The sequence below is a fragment of the Rhinolophus ferrumequinum genome, chromosome X (assembly GCF_004115265.2).
Source record: "Rhinolophus ferrumequinum isolate MPI-CBG mRhiFer1 chromosome X, mRhiFer1_v1.p, whole genome shotgun sequence".
NCBI classification, from domain to species: domain Eukaryota; kingdom Metazoa; phylum Chordata; class Mammalia; order Chiroptera; family Rhinolophidae; genus Rhinolophus; species Rhinolophus ferrumequinum.
The window spans coordinates 71,721,097-71,739,191 of NC_046284.1; the positions used below are offsets into that span (position 1 = coordinate 71,721,097).

Consider the following 18,095-nt stretch of genomic DNA (forward strand, 5'->3'; position numbering starts at 1 on the left):
CCACTCTTTGTGAGAATGCACCTTATCATGTGGGTCCCTCTTTTTTCCTTATTGTTCCTTGACAACCTCAGTCTTCCCAAAGACAACACATATTTTTGCTTCTGATCTGGCTGCTTGTGAATGCTGCCCTTTTCCTACTTTAGTGTCAAATGAAAACTGTCAAGCTTACATACACGGCTTTGGTCCTTTCTCTTTCTACTTCCTATACTGTAGAGAATGTGACAGACTACTAAACAAACTACTAAACAAACTACTAGCCTGCGTTCTTACATATTTAGGATACACCCACCACCTCAGCTCAACTTTTGTACCTTCCTAAATTAGTTGAGGAAACTTCCATGTTTCCTCAATTCCTTAAGAAAAATCAATCAATCAATCAATCAATCAATCAAATCACTCTTTGTGATCCTTTAAACTTCATTAAGGTATAACGAGTTAGTCCCTCCATTTGATGTATTATAACCTGTAAATGTTCTTTCCGCATGCTTGATTACTTTTTGCACTTCTTTCCTCTACACTGGCCTATCTCTCTGCACCTTCTCAATTTTAATTATTTCTGGATAGTGTGCATAACCCGTGGGCATACATTCATTTACCTATGAGCACTTTCTATTTTCCCCTCTGCCCATTGCACCAGCTTACTCAAATTTATCATGCACTTCCAGCAGACATTTTTGACTAGCTTCACTGAATATTATGCAGCTCAGTTTTCTATTTCTTAATTAAAATTCAGGTAAGATAAATGATTTTTTTAATTAAAGTTTATTGGGGTGACAATTGTTAGTAAAGTTACATAGGTTTCAAATGTACAATTCTATAATACATCATCTATATAGCTGGTTGTGTGTTTACCACCCAGAGTCAGAGAAATTATTTTTTTAATGGCTACGCATATCCCAAATCAGCAAGTCTAATAAGTGTGGTTTGCTTTTAAACAAATCAAGAATTACCCTTTAAAATATTTTTATTCCATTACAGTTGACATTCAATAGTATTTTATATTAGTTTCAAGTGTATAGCATAGTGGTTAGACATCTGTATAATTTATGCAGTGATCTCACTGATTAGTCTAGTACCCACCTGGCACTATACATAGTTGTTGCAACATCATTGACTTTATTCTCTATGCTGTGCTTTACATCCCCGTGACTATTGTTAACCTTATTTTTATTTATATTGAGATATTTTAGTCTAAAAAGATTTCTATTTTAGAATGTTTCTATCATTTATAAATATTGGACAGAATATCTCTGTTTTCTCACTTTGTAGATTATGCTGAAAATTATCATCTAACTTCTGGTTTTTGCTCTATAATTTAACTCATCAGAATCATTTGGCCACCTGTGCCTAAATAACTTCCCAAATATCAAACAATGATGCTTTTGCTTCACCTACTTTAAGTCTTTTAATAGCAGTCACAATCTTCCTTTAACATTTTCCTTTTGGACTTCCCTACAGTCTGACTTTCTTGAGTCTGAATACTTTGGCTAAATTTGGGGGCCACGTTATTTTCCAGGCATTGTTTTTATATTCAACATCCAATTGTAGAAATTTCAATTTTTACTCATGAAAAACAGACATTTGTTTACTTTGGACTCTTGGGACAGAGAATGCTTCAAATGCATAGAGTTAATTTCTATTATCAAATTGCTTTTACCCGTAGTGCTGTGGAGACTGTTAGATGGAGAATTTTTTTATTTATTTGGGAACTAACTCCATTGGATTTGTTATCACGATTTATTGGTATACTGGACTCACCTTTATAGACACAATGATTTGGAAGTCTCTGTGAATCTGCAAACTTAATATGATAACCTTTAGTGGACTTTTCTTTCCACAGCTGTTATTCTACAATAGATATTTTTACTCTTCACTCTATCCCATGGAGATAAAACCTGTGATCCTCAGTATGACGTTCAAGGTCCTCCAGAATTATATTCCGTCTAATTTGTCCAACCTCTTTATCTTCTTTTCCTGAATATGAACACTTCGCTTCAGCCAGGTCAGCTTTTTCACTACTAAAATTATCCAAGAAGGGAAATGTTTACTTCTGTGTTTCTGCTCATCTTTTTTCTCATGTCGGAAATGCTCCCTTCTTTCTGTCTATCCAAATAATGAGTTCTATGTTCTCTAGAAAATACATCTTTTCTTAGACTAGCCAACCTTACTCATTATTTCGCATAAGTAGTTCATGTGTATCATACAATTCAGTACTTGGTTTCATACTGAATTGATTATTGTTTTTGCACAAGTGTAAGCTCTTTTTCTTTTTTTGCTTAATTGTGTAAGCTCATTGAGGAAAAAGACTATGGTTATAGTGGTACAGCAGAAAGGAAATGATTTTTGAGTCAGATTAAAACTCTCTTTCTGGCCTGTCCATTTATTTGCTGCATGACATTTGATAAACTAGGCAACTAATCTGAGTTTTGTTTACTCAAAATTAAAAAGTGGTTGATCATAGTAATTATTAATGTTACTGTCATTATGAATAGAAGAGATAATGCATGTAGAGTACCTAGCCCAATACTTTGCCCATGCAAAATTATCAATGTAGTGGATAAGAATATAGTGTCTGGATCTGTTCAAATCAGTAGCTACTAGTGACAAGTTGCAATTAATATTTAAATTAATATTAAATAAAATATTTATTCCTTATTTGTTCTAGCCACATTTCCAAGTGCCTAATAGCCAGGTGTTGCTAGTGTCTACCATATTATACATAGATAGATAACATTTCCATCATCACCAGTAGCTCTAGTGGATAGTATTACTCTAGAGTCTAAAATTCCTGGGTTTCACATGTCTTCATTTCCTAGCTTTATGTTGAGCAAGTAAATATACAACATCTCCAAGCCACCATTATTTATGTATAAAATTAGGATGACTAACATCTGAAAAGACTTTTTTGAGGATACATAACATATTGCCTGACATATAGTAGATGCTCAAAAAGGCTTCTTGTTAAAAATATAATTATCTTTTCCCTTCCTCTATCAAATATATATCACAATAACAAGCATATAATGGTTAAGCATTCTATAAGTACATTTTAAATTAAAATACTGTCAAATAAATATAGTACTCCTAGTGAGAATTATGCCCAAGGAAGACATATCTATTACTCCTCTATTATTAAGAACTTCCAGTGGGTTCACAAAAACATTCTTTTAGGTACCTTTCAGTGACCCTAATCTAGTAGGATAGCTCAAACAGTTAGACAGTTTTGTATTTAGTCCAAAAAAAGTTACTACTAGGTTAAGTTTACGCAGAAAAAGTGAAACAGAAATGGAGCATATGTCCAGTGAATCCAAATCATCTATCCATCTAATCGGTTAGAATGGATTAACCTAAGCCTATATGTGCATATATGTGTTTGTGTGAATGCATGTGTATGTGTGTGTTGTGAATTTTACTAAATTTAGAAAAATGACTGCCTTGGTGCTCCACTACAAGTTTGCATAGATAAGTGTTTTCCAAGTATTAACTTTTTTTTTTCAGGAAAGAACGCGAACGCAGTCCCCCACTACCACAAATTATGCAGTCGAGTTTCCCACATTTGGGGAAATCGCAGGGGTCAGCACATCCAGAGTGCAATGGATAAGCCTCGCCCTGGGAAAACCACCTTCGTGATCATGGTATCTCCCCTGCCAGGTAAGTATCCAGGTATTAACTTTTTAAAATTGCCTTATGTATGATGTGCTTCCAGCAATTTTATTTTCCTGTCATCTTAGAGAGTTGTAAGTTGGCAGGTCCCAAAGGCTGAAACTGTATTTGACTAGCTCATGTATGGCAGCCTGTATTAAAGACCTGGGGTGCTTATTAATCTGAGTTTTGACATGATTTCCCTATTCACATTGGAAATTTACATTGTATTGTTGCCTTTTAGTGCTAGGAGAAGAGTTATGTTAATTTTTCATATAAAAAATTGTCATCCATTTCATGACCTTGCAAAATTCTTGTCCTTAATCTTCTCTTTTATGACATAAACATTTCTGGAACATAAGGTTTTCCTTTGAATATGTTGTAGTAATGCAAATAAAAAACACAAAGACTGATCCTTTTCAATATTTTAGCAAAATGTTTAAAATGCATTACTGTTTCATTGCTTTTCATCTGATTTGTTTACTTTAAATAACTAATAATAATAATAATAATAATAATAATAAAAGCTTAAATTTCAGCAGGAAAATGCACAACATATATTTAGAAGTCTCTACAGTCATGCCTTATTGCCCTTGGTTCTAATTTTTGCTATTTGGCATTTGCTCTAGTAATATAGACAAATAAAATGACTTCTACCAAAGCCTGCTGTCGTAATGTTCCAACCTACAAATTAGAATAGTTTGGTTATAATGCCTTAGATTACAATCTGCAGCATCTTCTGTTGGTTTAATTTAGTAGTAATCAAGAGCTACCTCCATTAGTCACTATTAATTATGAGTTAAGAAAATGCATACCATGGTGAAGAAAAATTTGAAGTGGCAACCTATGCATTCCCAAATATAATTAAAATAATCTAAACTATCAATTCACACACTTCTTCAGATGGAGCCCAATGAACTTTTAATTATGTGGGTTATATCTATCAATAATTGCTGTATTGGAAATTAAATCTGAAAAATTTAAAACATTAATATACGAATTCATTTAAAATCACAACAATAAATCCATTACATATTCATATATAGAGTGTATATTATGAAACATAACTATATTTTCTGAAACAAAAATAGTGAGAATAATGGCTTACTAGAAGACAGTTGGATTCTTCTATCAAATTCTGCATTCGGTAATTCGACATATTGGTTTGATTGAAGAATGTGAAGAAAATCTAAGCTTATGCAGATATGTAGCTGGAAAATGAAGGAGTGATTTAATAGTGTTTTTAGATAACTAAATATCCTTTCCTGATACTATACAAAACTTGGACAGTAATATTTTCTTGAAGATTACTAGAAATTTGGAATTTGAAATTCTCAGTGTAATTTTTGTAATTTGTTAGTATTTTGCACTTGGGATGGACTTTTGCTCCTGCAGGATTTTGTACATCACACATTGGTCACTTGGGAAAAAAAATGTTCACAGAATTAGGCAGAATCCCAAAATTTGATAAATTTCATTACATAATATCAGAAAATGTTAAGATCCCCACTTATCTCATTAGAAAAGCCTTTATGTAGGGGAAGCTATCACATCCATGGTGACATGTACAAGTTTTCCAAAATTCTAATTTTCTTTGAAAGCTTAAAATTTATCAATGGCTAAAAATATTCCCTATTGTTTCCCTTTGAAATAAAAGGCTTAGTGTTAATTTTTAAGAATATATCTGCCACATAACCACATGTGATAATTGTAGCCTCATTGTTAGTCATTCCCTGAAGTAAAAATTGTGTTTCATTTTAAAAAGTGGATAGTGTAGCTAGAAATTTAAACAATGGCAAAAAGTTTTCTCTTCAAGATAACTAGTGTGCATCCGTATGTTTATGGTCCCTTCATATTCTAAAAGAAAATAATATGCATTGTTTTTGACAGCTGGGTAAAACTGGTAATGAGATTAAATTTTAGGAGTTAGTTTTTAGATATATTGCCTAGGTATGAACTATCATTCTTTTTTTTGTGTTTTTTTTTAATAGAATTTATTTAACTGAAGTTTATAATTTAATGTTTAACCAAATCTCACAAAGTTTTGTTTTAATTTTTTGGATTTGCAAAGTACTTTTATTAAGCACATTAATATCTGACAATTAAAAGAAAAAAATAAGAAGTACATTTTACATGGGACAACCAAGAAATTTAATAAGTACAAAAGATTTCTTTGTTTACCAAAGAAGTTCAATCAGGGCTGAGATGACCTCAGGAGATGTTTCTTTTCCTTTCTTTCTTATTCTCACTGTTGAAGATCCCTGCTCTTGTTTCTTTTTAAAATAATTTTTATTAAATTTATTGAGGTGACATTGGTTAGTAAAATTATATAGGTTTCAAGTGTACAATTTTATAATACATCATCCACATATTGCATAGTTTGTTCACGACCCACAGTCAGTTCTCTTTCTCTCACCATGTATTTGACTCCCTTGACCCTCTTCTACCATTCACCCTCCCCCCTTACCCTCTGGTAACCACTAAACTGTTGTCTGCGTCTATGAGTTTTCATTTGTTTGTCTTGTTCCTTTTTGCTCTCAGTTTTATATCCCACATATGAGTGAAGTCATATGGTTCTATTTTTCAAATACAGTTGTCATACAATATTATATTAGTTTCAGGTACACAACATTAGACATTTATAGAACTTAACAAAATGATCACCCTGATAAATCTGGTACTCATTTAACATCATACATAGTTACTACAATATTATTGACCAAATTTTCTATGCTATACTTTACACCTCCAATATGATGATATTATCAAAGAAGAATGAAAATGTCCATATTTATTTCATTTGCAATATCTTCACATGTACTTATTTTATTTCTAAAGGGCTAATCAAATGGGACTTATGGTAGTACCCAGAAAAATATAGTGTGTTTACAACATCATGTTTTTTAGAAAATGCTATAAATAAATTTTTTAAATTAAAGTTTATGGTTGTGACAATTGTTAGTAAAGTTACATAGATTTCAGGCATACAATTCTGTAATACATCATATATGTGATATATATATCACATATATGATGTATTACAGAATTGATATATATTGCACAATTCTGTAATACATCATATATGAGATATATATATATATGTGTGTGTGCGTGTGTGTGTGTATGTGTGTGTGTGTGTGTGTGTGTGTGTATGTATCACATTGTGTGTTCACCACCCAGAGTCAGTTGTCTTTCCATTGCCATATATTTGATCCCTTTTACCCTCATCTACCACCTCCCTGTCCCCTTTCCCTCTGGTAACCACTAAACTATCGTCTATGTCTATGAGTTTTTGTTTCTTCATTTATTTGTCTTGTTCTTTTGTAGTTTTCAGTTTTATATACCACATATCAGTGAAATCATATGGTTCTCAACTTTTTCTATCTGACTTGTTTCGCTCAGCATAATTATCTCAAGATCCATCCATGTTGTCCCAATGATACCATTTCATCTTTTCTTAAGGCAGAATAGTATTCCATTGTGTTTATATACTACAACTTCTTTATCCATTCATCTATCGAAGGACATTTTGGTTGTTTCCATGTCTTGGCCACCGTAAATAAAGCTGCAATGTACATTGGAGCACATATGTCTTTATGGATAAATGTTTTTAGATTTTTTGGGTAGATTGGTACTATTTCATCTTTACTTATGGCAGAATAGTACTCCAATAAAATTTTCTATACTTGATTCCTTCCAAGTTAAAATATACTTGATTCCCTCCTAATTTACAAGTGTTTTACTGTATCTATCCTAAAAGGCCCAGCTACAATGTGCTGTCTTTACAAAGTATTCCCTTATCTCTTCAACTAGCAGTAATTTCTCCTTCCTCTTAATTCACATAGCTCCATGTTCATAACCCTTATTTTGGCACTTCTTAGTCTATTTTTTTCAAATAATTAATTTTATAAATGTCCTGTCTGCTCAACTCTACTGTAAGCCTCTTGAAGGCAAAGGCCATAGGTTATGAAAAATAAAAATAGAAATAACCAAAACACTGCAAAAATTTTTGCTTTATTTCTTTTCCTTATTTTGGTAAAATGTATATAATATAAAATTTACCATTTTAACATTTTTAAGTGTAAAATTCAGTGATATTCAGTACCTTCCTATTGTTATGCAACCATCACCACTACATATCTCCAGAATATTTTCATCATTCCAAATTGAAACTCTGTAACTATGAAATGATAACTCTCCACTCCCACTCCTGTGCAGCCCCTGCTACCCTGAATTCTACTTTTTGACTCTATGAATTTGCCTATTCTAGGTACCTCATTTCTATGGAATCATATACATTTTCCCCTTTGTGTCCAGCTTATTTCACTCAGTATGATGTTTTAAGGTAAATCTACATTTTATCATGTATCAGGATTTCATTTCTTTGTAAAACTGAATAGTATTCAATTTTATGTATACACCATACTTTAACTATTAATTTACTAATGAAAACATTGGTATTTTTCCATCTTTCAGTTACTGTGAATAATAGTGCTATGAACATTGGTGTAAAAATATCTGTTTGAGTCCTTGCTTTCAATTTTTAAAATTAATATTATTGATTTGAATTGTATTGACTTACTTTTAAAAATACTGTGCTAAAAGTGCTGACCATAAGATCTATCCTTTTAACTGATTTTTAGAGTGTTGGTATCTATAGGCACAATGTTGTATAATGGATATCTTGAGCCTATTTATCTTGCATAACTACAACTTTATAACTGGTGAGTATCAACTCACCATACCCTGCAATACCAACCTCTGAAAGTCAACATTCTATTCTTTGCTTCTATGAGTTTCAGTATTTTAGATACTTCATATATATGGATCATGCAGTATTTGTTGTTCTGTGATTGGATTATTCCATTAGCATAACGTTCTCCAGGTTCACCTGTTTTGTCAAATATTGCTATATTTCCTTTTTATGAAAAGCTAAAAGTTATTCCATTATATGTAAAATACTTTTTTAATCCACTCATCCATCAGTGGCATTTAGCTTGTTTCTCATCTTGGCTGTTGTGACTAGTGCTGCATGAACAAGGGAGTGCTATTATCTGCTGGAAATCCTGCTTTCAATTCTTTTTTTATGTATACCTAGAAGTAGAATTTCTGAATCCTACGATAATTCTATGTTAAATATATTGAGTAACAGCCAAACTTTCTTCACAAATACTGTATCGCATTACATTCCAACCAGCAACGTGCAATGGTTCCAATTCCTCTTGATTGTCCACAATTTTATTTATATATCATATATATAACATACATAATATTATATATAAAACATATATAATATATAATGTAATGTAATGTAATATAATATAATATAATATGTAACATAATGTAATATATAAATATTATCCATTCTCAACATCATTTATCTCTTATCATTTTGATAATGGTCATCCTAATAAGTGTGAGATGATATCTCATTCTAGTTTTGATTTGCATTTCTCTAATGACCATTTTTCCCTGAAAATAAGACCTAGCAGGACAATCAGCTCTAATGAATCTTTTGGGGCAAATATTAATATAAGACCTGGTCTTATATTATATATTATATTATATTATATTATATTATATTATATTATATTATATTATATTATTATATAAGACTCGGTTTTATAGTAAAATAAGACTCGATTTTATATAAATTTTTGCTCCAAAAGACTCATTAGAGATGATTGTCTGGCTAGGTCTTATTTTCCGGGAAACATGGGAGTAATGATGTTAAGCACCTTTTCAGGTAACTGTTGGCCATTTGTATGTCTTCTGTGAAAAAAACATGTCTATTCAGGTGTCTTCTGTAGAAAAAATGTTTGTTCAGATCATTTGCCCATTTTTTTCTCTTTTTTTTGCTATTGAGTTCTCTGAATTTCTTATATATTTTAGATATTAACCCCTTATCATGTATGTGATTTACAATTTTTTCTCACATTCCACTGATTACCTTTTCATCTTTTGATGGTTTTATTTGGTGTGCAGAAGCTTTTTAGTTTGATGTAGTCTTCCTTTTATTTATTTATTTATTTATTTATTTATTTATTTATTTATTTATTTATTTAGTTTTACTGTTGTTGCCTTTGCTTTTGATGTCAAATTAAAAAGAAAAATATTGCGAACTAGTGTCAAAAAGTTTTCTCCCTAAATTTTCTCCTATGAGTTTCAGGGATTTAGGTCTCATGTTCAAGTCATTAATCTATTTTTAGTTGATTTTTGTGCATGACATAACATAGGAGTTCAATTACATTCTTTGGCATGTAGCTAATACAGTTTTCCAAACACTATATATTAAAGAGACTATCTTTACCCATTGTACGTGTATATTCTTGTATCCTATGCTGAAAATTAATTGAACATATATATGTAGGTTTATTTCTGGGCTGTCTATTCGTTTCCGTTGAGTTATGTGTCTGGTTTAATGCCAAGACCATCATCTTTTGATTACTCTTACTTTGCAAAATAATTTGAAATCAGAAAGTTTGTTGCTTTCAATTTTGTTTTTTCTCTATATCGTTTTCGCTAGTATTGGTGTTTTGTGCTATCATACACATTTTAAGATTCTTTATTCTATTTCTGTGAAAAATACCATTAGATTTTCACAGAGATTGCATTGAATATGTAGATCACTTTGGGCAGTATGAAACTTTTAACAATATGAATCCTTTCAATTTGTAAGCAGTAATTTCTTTCCATTTATTTGAGTCTTCAATTTTTTATCAATGTCATAGTTTTCAGTGTACAGATCTTTCACCTCCTTGGTCGAATTTATTCCTAAGGACAAAATACTTAAGAATAAATTCAACTATTTCTATTTAAATGGGATTGTTTTCTTCATGTTTTTCTCTTTCTGATAGTTTGTTGTTAGTAGATAGAAACACAACTGATTTTTGTATATTGATTTTGTATCCCTCAACTTAACTGAATAAATTTATTAGTCTTAACAGTTATTGGGTGGAATTATTAAAGTTTTCTATATATAATATCATTTTATCTGCAGATAGAAATAATGTTACTACTTCCTTTCTGTTTTAGATGCCTTTTATTTCTTTATCTTGTCTAATTGCTATGTCTAGGACTTCCAGAATTATGTTGAATACAAGTTGCTAGAGTGAAAATCCTTGTCCTGTTTCTAATATTGAAGGAAAAGCTTTCAGATTTTCACTGTTGAATATGTTAGCTGTTGGCTTCTCATATGTGGTCTTTATTATATTGAGGTATGTTTTTTCTATCCCAAATTTATTGAGAGTCTTTTTTTATTTTTTATCATGAAAGTATGTTGAATTTTGTCAAGTGCTATTCCTGCACCTATTGAGATAATTGTTTGACTTTTTCCTTCACAATGTTAGTGTGGTGTATAATATTCATTAATTTGCAAATGCTGAACCATCCTTGAATCCCTGGGATAAATCTCACTCGATTATGATATATGAACTTTTTAATGCATTGTTGATTTCAATTTGCGAATATTTTATTGAGAAATTTTACATCTATATTCATCAGGGATATTGGCCTATAATTTTCTTTTCTCACAGTGTCTTTGTCTGACTGTAGTACCAGGATAAGTCTGGCCTCATAAAATGAAATTGAAAATATTCTTTCTGCTTAAATTTTTTTGAATAGTTTTAGAAGCATTGCTGTTAATTTGTCTTGAAATGGTTGGTAGAATTCAACAGTAAAGCCACCTAGTATTGGGCTTTTCTTTGAAAGCTTTTGATTACTTGAACTCCTTACTCATTATCAGTCTGTTCAGACCTTCTATTTTTTTGTGATTCAAGCTTGGTAGGTTGCATGTTTCTAAGAATACATACATTTCTTTCAGGTTATCAAAAATATTTTTTGATATATAATTGTTCAGAGTAGTTTTATAAACTTTTGTGTTTATATGGTATCAGTTCTAATGCCTCCTTTTTTATTTATTATTTTATTCTAGTCTTCTCTTTTTTGTTTTAGTTGGTCGAGCAAAAGTTTGGTCAATTTTGTTTATCTTTTCGAACAACCAGCTCTTAATTTTACTGATCTCTTCTATAGATTTTTTTCTTTATTCATTATTTCTGCTCTGATCTTAGTTATTCCCAAACTTCTGTTAACTTTGGGCTTAGTTTATTATTCTTTTTATACTTTTTGAAGTGTAAAATTTGTTTATTTTATATCTTTCGTTTTCCAAATGTAGTACCAGGTCTGACAATTAAATTCGCAAACTTGCCACTGTACACTTACATTGGCAACACTGTACAAACAGCTCAGTAAGTTTTCATAACTTTGGTATATCTGTTTCTCACTGCTATGTTCATGCTGACGTGTGGCACTGTCTTGTTGAGTGGCATTTATTATTGCTGTTGTGTGGTTTTTTGTGCTATCACAAGAATGTCTGAGCTTGAATTAGAGCAATGAACACACATGAAATTTCTTGCTAAACTTGGCAAGAGTGGAAGTAAAATCAGGGACATGTTAGTCCAAGTTTAGGGGATAGTGCCATAAAGAAAACAGCAGTGTACAAACGAATTAAACATTTTTCTGTGGGGAGAGATCACATCACTGATGAAGAGAGGTCAGGGTGGTCAGTGACGGGCAGAACTAATGAAAACTTTGCAAAAATTTGTCGAATTGTGCATCAAAATTGTTGGCTGACTGTGAGAAGCATAGAAGACCAAGTATCCATCAACAGAGAAATAGTTAGGAAAATCTTAACTGAAAATCTTGGCATGAGAAAGGTGTGGGCAAAAATGGTCCCTAAGGAGCTCACTGATGAAAGAAAACAAAGCAAAGGAGAGTCAAAGTTTACCAAGATCTTTTGGAGAGGCAAGACAATGTTTTGGGCTGTGTTATCACTGGTGATGAAACATGGGTGTACCAATACAACCCTGAAACAAAGCATCAAAGTGCACAATGGAAGTCAGCCAATTCACCACAACCAAAAAAGATCTGTCAGTCCAAATCAAGAGTCAAACAAATGTTGCTAACCTTTTTTGATATCAGAGGGATCATTCATCATGAATTTATACCAACTGTACAAACAGTAACCAAGTTTACTACTTGGAAGTGCTGTAAAGGCTGCGTGAAAAAGTTAGATGACCTGAACTTTTCATCAGCAATTCATGGCTCTTGCATGACAACAATGCACCAGCTCACACAGCACTGTCTGTGAGGGAGTTTTTAGCCAGTAAACAAATAACTGTATTGGAATACCCTCCCCCCCACACTTACCTGATCTGCCCTCCATTGATTTCTTTCTTTACCCAAAAATAAAATTAATATTGAAAGGAAGACATTTTGATGACATTCAGGGGTAATATGGTGACAACTCTGATGGCCATTCCAAAAAGAGTTTCAAAATTTCTTTGAAGGGTGGACTAAGCACTGGCATCAGTGCATAGTTTCCCAAGGGGAGTACTTTGAAGGTGACCATAGTGATATTCAACAATGAGGTATGTAGCCCTTTTTCTATGATGAGTTCGCGAACTTAATTGTCAGTGCTCATATTTTGCTGCCATAAACTTCCCCTTGAAAACTGTTTTGTAGCGTTCTATAAGTACTGTTATGTTTGTTGTGTTTTCATATTTATTTCTTTCAAGATATTTTGTGATTTCCATTTTGACATATTGGTTGTGAAGGATCAAGTTGTTTAATTACCACATATTTCTGAATTCTTCTTTGACCCATTAGTTGTGCAGAAGTGAGTTGTCTAGTACCCACATATTTATAAATTTTGCAGCTTGACTCCTGTTATTAACTTTTAGTTTCGTAACATGGTCTAAAAACATCCTTGGTATGATTTCACTCTTCTTAAATATATTAAGACTTATTTTGTGGCCTAACATATAATCTATCCTGGAGAATTTTTCATTTGTGTTCAAGAATAACGTGTATTCTGCAGATGTGTATATGTCTATTAAGTTCGTTTGACTAAGATATGGTTCAAGTTCAATGTCTTTTTGCTGATTTTCTCTCTAATTTATCTATCCACTTTTGGAAGTGGGTTATTGAAGTTCCCTACAAGTAGTGTACTGTTTACTATTTTTCCCTCAGATATATTAGTATTTGCTTCATGTATTTTAGGTGTTCCAATGTTGGAAACATGTGTATATAGAGAGAGGGTGCCAAGAAATGTATGCACATTTTAAGAAAGGAAAAAATGTATTAAAATTGTAATACTCGATATATACCAATAACAAAAGATGAATACAAGTCACATTTGACTTCTGCAATTACAGGAGGTGCCCAAAGTGGTTACCATCAGCATCCAGACACTTCTAATTATGACAAACAACTGCTTGAACAATGTTGACTAAAGTGTCCACTTGTATACATTTTTGGCACCCCCCCCCCAGTATTTATGTGTGTGTGTGTGTGTGTGTGTGTGTATATATATATATATATAATAGTTAACCCCTTTATCATTACATAGTGACCTCATTGTTTTTTCTTGTAACTATTTTCAGCTTAGCATCTATTTTGTCTGATGTAAGAATATCTGCCCCTGCTCTTTTTTGGTTTCCACTTGCATAGAATGTGTCTTTCCATTCTTTCACTTTGAGCCTATTGTATCTTTAAGGCTGAAATTAGACTCTTATAGGCAACATATAATTTGGCCATGATTTTTTTAATCCATCTAGCCATTCTATATCTTTTGATTACAAAATTCAATGCATTTACATTTAGAGTAGTCACTGATATTTAATGACTTATTAGGCAATAGTATCATCTGAATGTTTTGTAGAATTAATCTTTTTCCTGTCTTCTCCTATTGCCTCCCTTTGTGAATTAATACTTTCCTATAGTGGTATGCTTTGATTATTTTCTCTACATCTTTTATTAATCTAGTGTATATTTTCTTCTTTATAGTTGCCATGAGACCTACAAAAGCATCTTATAGATGTAACAGTCGATTTTATGTTGATAAAACTTTTACCATGATCACATTATAAATCTACCCTTTTACTACCTCTATTGTGTTCTTGACATCACAATTTACCTTTTTAATATTGTGTATTTATTAACACATTTTTATATCTATGGGTATTTTTAATACCCTTGTTCTTTAATCTTTTTTTTAATTAAAGTTTATTGGGGTGACAATTGTTAGTAAAGTTACATAGATTTCAGGTGTACAATTCTGTATTACATCATCTGTAAATCCCATTGTGTGTTCACCACCCAGTGTCAGTTGTCCTCCCATCACCATATATGTGATCCCCTCATCTACCACTCCCTCCCTCCTTACCCTCTGGTAACCATTAAACTATTGTCTGTGTGTGGGGACAGAGCCCCAGAAAGCAGTTTCCAGGCTCTCGGCCTCATGTGGAAAGGTGCTGGCTCAGGTAGTAAATGGCCATCAGCTGTGGCTGGTTGGCCATCAGCTGTAGCCATTGAGCCATTGGCCACTAATATAACTGCTGCGGCTATGGAGGGAAGTGGAGGAGAGAGGAGGAGAGAGGAGGAGACTGAAGGAGAGTGGAGGAGAGTGGAGGAGAGTCGGTCGGTTGGCAGCAAAGCGGACAGCAGGTCGCACGTCGTGTAAACCCAGCGAGACCATAGTGGTATGACTTCCCTACCTATGGCTCCGTGGGTGTTTCTTTTTGGCCTAGCCATGTCCTGCGTTCTTGTGTGGGGAGCGGGACCAGAGACCCCGCCGGACACCCCGCGTGACACTGTGTCTATGACTTTTGTTTCTTTATTTGTTTGTCTTGTTCTTTTGTTGTTTGAAGTTGTATATACCACTTATCATTGAAATCATATGGTTCTCTACTTTTTCTCTCTGACTTATTTTGCTTAGCATAATAATCTCAAGATCCATTCATGTTGTCACAAGTGGCATTATTTCATCTTTTGTTACGGCAGAATAATATTCCATTGTGTATATATACCACATTTCTTTATCCAATTATCTATCGAAGGACACTTTGGTTGTTTCCATGTCTTGGCCACCATAAATAAAATGGACATTGGGCACATATATCTCTATGGATAAATGTATTCAGGTTTTTTGGGTAGATATCCAGGGGAGGGATTGCTGGGTCATAGAATTACCAGTTGACCCAGGCTCCTCTTCAATTTTTTAAAAGACTTTGAGAAGGACAGGTATTAAATCATCTTGAAGGTTAGGTAGAATTCATCAGTGAAACCCCCTGGGTCTGGACTTTTGCTTTGTGCAGGCTTTGGGTAATTGTTTCAATTTCCTTACTGTTGATCAGTCTATTTAGAAATTCTAGTTCTTCATGTTTCAGTCTAGGAATGTCATATATTTCTAAGAACTTGTCCATTTCTTCTATGTTATTTAATTTGGTGGCATAGTCTTGCATTGTATTGTTTTATGATTCTTTGTATTTCTGTTTTATCTGTCATCACTTCTGCTCTTTCATATCTGATTTTGGTTATTTATGTCTTTTCTTTTTTCTTGCTTTTTTTAAAAAATTATTAGGGTGACAATTGTTAGTAAAATTACATAGATTTCAGGTGTGCAATTCTGTATTACATCACCTATAAATCCCATTGTGTGTTGACCACTCGGAGTCAGTTCTCCTTCCATCACCATATATTTAGTCCCCCTTATCCTCATCTCCCACACCCACCCCCTTACTCTCTGGTAACCACTAAACTATTGTCTGTGTCTATGGGTTCTTGTTTCTCATTTGTTTGTCTCGTTATTTTGTTATTTTTGGTTTATATACCACATATCAGTGAAATCATATGGTTCTCTGCTTTTCAGTCTGACTTATTTCGCTTAGCATTATACTCTCAAGATCCATCCATATTGTCACAAATGTTCCTATATCATCTTTTCTTACCGCCAAATAATAGTCCATTGTGTATATATTCCACAACTTCTTTATCCATTCATCTATCAAAGGACATTTTGGTTGTTTCCATGTTTGGCCATTGAAAACAAAGCTGCAATGAACATTGGAGCACAAGTGTCTTTATGTGTAGATGTTTTCAGATTTTTTGGGTAGATATCCAGCAGAGGGATTGCTGGGTCATATGATAATTCTATTTGTAATTTTTTGAGGAACCTACACACTGTCTTCCATAACGGCTGCACCAGTCTGCATTCCCACCAACAGTGTATGAGGGTTCCTTTTTCTCCACAGCCTCTCCAACACTTGTTACTATTTGTCTTCTTGATGGTAGCCATTCTGACTGGGGTGAGGTGCTATCTCATTGTGGTTTTTATTTGCATTTCTCTGATGATTAGTGATGTTGAGCATCTTTTCATATGTCTATTTGCCATTTGTATGTCCTCTTTGGAGAAACGTCTCTTCAGGTCCTCTACACATTTTTCAATTGGGTTGTTTGCTTTTTGTTGTTGAGTTACGTGAGTTCCTTGTATATTTTGGAAATTAGCCCCTTATCGGAGGCAATGTTCACAAAAAATCTTCTCCCATTCACTTGGTTGCCTCTTTATTTTCTCGATGGTTTCTTTTGCTGTGCAGAAGCTTTTAACTTCCAAATAGTCCCATTCGTTTATTTTAGCTTTTACTTCCATTGCCTTTTGAGTCACATTCATAGAATGCTCTTTGAACCCAAGGTCCATAAGTTTAGTACCTATGTTTTCTTCTATGCAGTTTATTCTTTCAGGTCTTATGCTTAAGTCTTTGATCCATTTTGAATTAATTTTGGTACATGGTGACAGAAGTCCAGTTTCATTCTTTTTCATGTGGCTTTCAAATTCTCCCAGCACCATTTATTGAAGAGGCTGTCTTTCTTCCATTGTATGTTTTTAGCTTCTTTGTCAAAAATTATCTGTCCATATTTATGTAGTTTTATTTCTGGGTTCTCAATTCTATTCCATTGGTCTATGTGTCTGTTTTTCTGCCAATACCATGCTGTTTTCATTATTGTAGCCCTGTAGTACAAGTTGAAGTCAGGGAGTTTGATACCTCCAGTATTGTTCTTTTTTCTTAAAATTGCTTTGGCTATTCGGGGTCGTTTGTGGTTCCAAACAAATCTGAAGATTTTTTGTTCTATTTCTTTAAAAAATGCTGTTCGGATTTTGATGGGGATTGCATTAAATCTGTACATTGCTTTGGGTAATATGGCCATTTTAACTATGTTGACTCTTCCAATCCATGAGCACGGAATGTCTTTCCATTTCTTTGTGTCTTCTTCAATTTCTTTCAAAAACATCTTATAGTTTTCAGCATATAGGTCCTTCACATCCTTGGTTAAGTTTATTCCTAAGTATTTTATTCTTTTTGCTGCAATTGCAAAATGAATTGTTTTTTTGTATTTCCTTTTCTGAGATTTCATTGTTAGTATACAGGAATGCAATGGACTTTTGTATGTTGATTTTGTAGCCAGCAACTTTACTGTATTCGTTGATTGTTTCTAATAGCTTTTTGGTGGAGTCTTTAGGGTTTTCTATATATAGCAGCATGTCATCTGCAAAGAGTGATAATTTAACTTCTTCATTCCCAATGTGGATGCCTTTTATTTCTTTCTCTTGCCTGATT

General features: G+C 32.9%; 1 non-coding gene across 1 annotated transcript; it reads right to left on the reverse strand.

Moving 5' to 3' along the window:
• Positions 1-3,495: 3,495 nt before the first annotated feature.
• Positions 3,496-3,659, reverse strand: LOC117030416 (U1 spliceosomal RNA). The gene has a single exon (XR_004424392.1). It is a non-coding gene; the product is annotated as a U1 spliceosomal RNA (small nuclear RNA).
• Positions 3,660-18,095: the final 14,436 nt, after the last annotated feature.